This window comes from Otolemur garnettii, unplaced genomic scaffold, assembly GCF_000181295.1.
Source record: "Otolemur garnettii isolate 467f Iridium unplaced genomic scaffold, OtoGar3 scaffold00112, whole genome shotgun sequence".
Classification (NCBI taxonomy): Eukaryota; Metazoa; Chordata; class Mammalia; order Primates; family Galagidae; genus Otolemur; species Otolemur garnettii.
In genome coordinates, this window is record NW_003852507.1 from 1,832,954 (window position 1) to 1,837,810 (window position 4,857).

General features: G+C 41.9%; 1 pseudogene; it reads left to right on the forward strand.

Moving 5' to 3' along the window:
* The window catches only part of LOC100946117, a 23,041-nt pseudogene extending 20,785 nt beyond the window's left edge, over positions 1-2,256 (forward strand).
* The last annotated feature ends 2,601 nt before the right edge of the window (positions 2,257-4,857 follow it).

Consider the following 4,857-nt stretch of genomic DNA (forward strand, 5'->3'; position numbering starts at 1 on the left):
AAAAAAAAAAAGAGAGAGAGATTAATAAAATTAACAAACTTTGATAAGACTGACAAAGAGAAAATAGAGAAGATACAAATTACTAATATCAAGAAGGAAGCAGAGGATATTACTAAAGACCCTGCTGACATAAAAAGAATACCATGAACACTGCTACATATCTAAATTTGACAACTCAGATGGAGTGGACCAGTTTCTCAAAAATCACTAACTATTATACTCCAACTCACCTAATATGAAATAGAAAATTTTAATAGCCCTATAGTAATTACTAAGGAAGTTGATTTTGCAATTTTAAAATGCCACCCCAAAAGAAATGCACAGGCCAAGTTGGTTTAATTGGAGAATCCTACCAAATATGTAAAGAAGAATTAATGCCAATTTTACACAATCTCTTCCAGAAAATAGAATGGCTTAATTTTTTTTCAAGAGACAGTCTCAAGCTGTTGCCCTGGGTAGAGTGCTGTGGCACCACAGCTCACAGCAACCTCCAGTTCTTGGGCTTAAGCAATTTTCCTGCCTCAGCCTCACAAGTAGCTGGTACTACAGGTGCCAGCCACAATGCTTGGCTATTTTGTTGTTGTTGTTGTTGCAGTTGCCATTGTTGTTTTAGCTGGCCTGGGCTGGGTTCAAACCCGCCAGCCTTTGTGTATGTGGCTGGCACCCTACACTGAGCTACAGGTGCCGCCCAGAATAGCTCATTCTATGAAGCTAGTATTACTTTTATACCAAAACCAAATTTATTTATTTAATTCTTTAGACAGAATCTCACTCTGTCACCGTGACTAGGGTGCCATGATGTCTCCATAGCTCACAGCAAACTCAAACTCTTGTGCTCGAGAGATCCTCTTGCCTCAGCCTCCCAAGGAGCTGGGACTATAGGGAGTAGCCACGATGCTGGGCTAGTTTTTAGTTTTTCCATTTTTAGGAGAGATGTGGTCTCACTCTTGTTCAGGCTGGTCTCTAGCTCTAGAGCTCAGGCAGTCCACCCACCTGGGCCTCCCAGAGTGCTAGGATTATAAGCATGAGCCACCACACCTGGCTGCCAAACCAAATTAAAAAAAAAAAAAAAGTTTCTCTGAAACCAAGATGTGCTTTTAAAAAAAGTTTTAAAAAGTAAACTACAGACAATGCCAGTGGAGGCGACAAAAGCCACATAACGTCTATAGCTTGTTCATCCGTCCGTGCCAAATAGATTGTGGGGAAGGTGATTGGGACAGCAGTGCAAAAAACTGCTAAAGTGAGAGTGACCAGGCTTCTTCTGGATCCCTATTTATTAAAGGATTTTATTTATTCCTTTTTTTTTTTTTTTTTTGGAGACAGAGTCTCATTTTGTTGCCCTTGATAGAGTGCTATGGCATCACAGCTCACAGCAATCTCACACTCCTGGGCTCAAGTGATCTTCTTGTCTCAGCCTCCCAAGTAGTTGAGGACTACAGGCACCGGCCACAATGCCCAGCTATTTTTAGAGAATGGGTCTTGCTCTAGCTCAGGCTGGTCTTGAACTCCTCAGCTCAGGCAATCCACCTGCCTCAGTCTCCCAAAGTGCCAGGATTACAGGCATGAGACACTATGCCCTGTCTTATTGAAGTTTTTTTTTTGTTGTTATTGTTGAGACAGAGTTTTACTATGTCACCCTCGGTAGAGTACTGTGGTGTCACAACTCATAGCAACCTCAAACTCTTGGACTCAAGCAATTCTCTTGCCTCTGTCTCCCAAGTAGCTGGGACTACAGGCACCCACCACAATGTCTGGCTATTTTTGTTGTTGTTGTTGTTGTAGTTGTCATTGTGTTTGGCAGGCCCTAGGCCGGGTTGGAACCTGCCAGCCCTGGTGTATTTGGCCAGCACCCTAGCCACTGAATCTTACTGAAGTAAATTTTTTTTTGCAGTTTTTGGCCGGGGCTGGGTTTGAACCCGCCACCTCCGGCATATAGGGCCGGCGCCCTACCCCTTTGAGCCACAGGCGCTGCCCTCCCTTACTGAAGTATTTTAATAAACAAAAAACCTACTTTGCTCATGATGCTCTTCAGCAGTGCACAGTAAGGGCTATTGTGTTCTCAAAGCTTTACCTGGTCCACGAATGAAGCACGTGAAACAGGAACGGGCTGAGATCATTTTCAAAGTTGGAAGAGTCATAGATCCAGGGATAGGAAAACCCTGTGCAGGGACTGCCGACCTGGAGAGGCCAGTCAGTCTGGAAACAACCCACCTCGCCAAAAATCCAGAAGAACTCCGTATCTCTTCCTTACACTGAAGAAGCCAAAGGGGGAAATTTACATGTTTACTTTATGGAAAAAGAAATGTTTTATCTAAGTTTCATTACAAAATCGTCCAGTTTCTCTGGACGGTTGATGAAATAGCTAAAAGTAAATGAAGTGAAGGGCTTGTTATAATTTTTCATAAAGATTTACAGCCATGGGGTAGCACCTGTGGCTCAGAGGAGTCCCCATATGCCGGAGGTGGCCGGTTCAACCCCAGCCCCGGCCAAAAACTGCAAAAGAAAAATTATGGCCATGTTTCAAATTTTCTTTACAGAGGACATACTTTCACATTGCACTAAATGTATCTAGCAATTTGCTGAATTATTTTGTAAGCTCACTGTTTTATAAAGTATAGTGGTTTTCTTTATTTTTTTAGAGACAGAGTCTTACTTTACTGCCCTCAGTAGAGTGCTGTGGTGTCACAGCTCGCAGCAACCTCCAACCCTTGACTCCTGGGCTTAGGTGATTCTCTTGCCTCAGCCTCCCGAGTAGCTGGGACTACAGGCACCCACCACAACGCCCGGCTATATTTTTGTTGCGGTTTGGCCAGGGCCGGGTTCAAACCCACCACCCTCGGTACATGGGGCTGGCGCCCTACTCACTGAGCCATAGGCACCACCCAGTGGTTTTCTTTTTTTCATTCAAAAACTGTTTATTAGAACCTTTATTTGGAGGGAAGAAAGCCTTTTGATATAAACAGATAAGGCCACATTAAGTGAATATTTTTTGATATATATTCAAAATCAAATTCCATAAGTAAATAGTCAACATGCTGCGGTGAGACTTTTTTCAGATTAAGCTGTATTAATAATGTTGTCATGTATAAAGTAAAATTTTAAATTTCTGTGTGACTTCTCTTCTAGGCCAGTGCCAGCCACTGTAGTTCAGTGGTGATCCCACTAGCCCTGCACACCAGAGGCAGTGAGTTTGAGCCTTGCTTTGGCCTGATTTAAAAAAAAAAAATTGAGCTCTTCTAGGCTAGATTAAATGGAAATGAGTTCCCCAAACCTAACATATTGATTTAATTGTAGGACCTTGCGCACTCACACGAGGTCCCCTCTCTCTCTCCCACACACAAGTAAACTACAAACGAATATCCCTCATTAATATTGATGCAAAAATCCTTACCAGCTAAGCACTGTGACACATGCTGGTAGTCTCAGTTATTCAGGAGGTAGAGGTTGGAGGGTTGCTTGAACCCCAGAGTTCAAGGCTGTAGTGAGCTGTAACCGTGCCTGTGAATAACCACTGCACTCCAGGCTGGGCAACAGCCAGAGGCCCTGTCTCTAAAAAACGAAGAAACAACAAGACAAAACAAACCTAATTGCAACAAAAAATAGCCAGGTGTGTGGCAGGTGCCTGTGGTCCCAGCCACTTGGAAGGCTGAGGCAAGAGAATTGCCTAAGCCAGGAGTTTGAGGTTGCCGTGAGCTGCGTGATGCCACGGCACTCTACTGAGGGCGATAAGGTGAGACTCTGTCTGTACAAAACAAATAAACAAAAAAACCCTAACAACACACAGCAAATATAATTCAGAAATAGACAAAAAATATTATACAGCATGGCCAAGAGAGGTTTATTTGTTTGTTCTAGGATTTATTTTAGATATGCATGGCTATTTCAATATTTGAATATCAAACAATATAATCCATTTAGCAACATCACAAGATATAAAATAAATACACAAAACTCAATTGCGGTTCTATATAAAGTTGACCTTTGAACAAGTTGGGTTTGAACTACACAGATCCACTTATACGTGGATTTTTACTTTTTTTTTTTGAGACAGAGTCTGGTTCTGTTGCCCTGGGTAGAGTGACATGGTGTCATCATAGCTCACGGCAACCTCATACTCTTGGGCTCAAGAGATCTTCTTGCCTCAGCCTCCCAAGTAGCTGAGGCTACAAGTGCCCACCACAACGCTCAGCTAGTTTTTCTATTTTTAGTAAAGACAGGGTCTCCCCCTTGCTCAGGCTGGTCTCCAACCTCAAAGCTCAAGCAATCCACCTACCTTGGCCTCCCAGAGTGCTAGGATTACAGGCATGCGGCATCACGCCTGGCCTATATGTGAATTAAAAAAAAAAAAAAATCTCGAAAAATCTTTTGGAGATTTGTGACAGTTTGAAAAAACAGAGGAACTATGTAGCCTAGAAATATTGAAAAAATTAAGGAAAAATTAAGGATGTTATGAATGCATAAAACATATGTAGATACTAGTCTATTTAATCATTTACTACCATTAGATATACACAAATCTCATAAAAGTTACAGTTTGTTAAAATTTACACATACAAACATTTGCAAACCATAGATGGCACCTCTTGAAGTCAAGAAAAATGTAACAAATGTACAGGTGCATGAACCATAACTGCATGAAATTGCCTATAAGCGTGGAGCAGAGGCGGTGTCCATTCCACTAGTCACACAGGCAGTGCACACAACCACACAGGGCTCATTCTCAGCTGGCTGCTAAAAAAAAAAAAAAAAAAAAAAAAGAAATTGATTATAGTCCTAATTAAAGTCTTTCCTTGTTTAAAAAAAAAAGAAAAGGAAAAGAAAGATGTCTCAGCACCTATAGCTCAAGTGGCTAAGGTG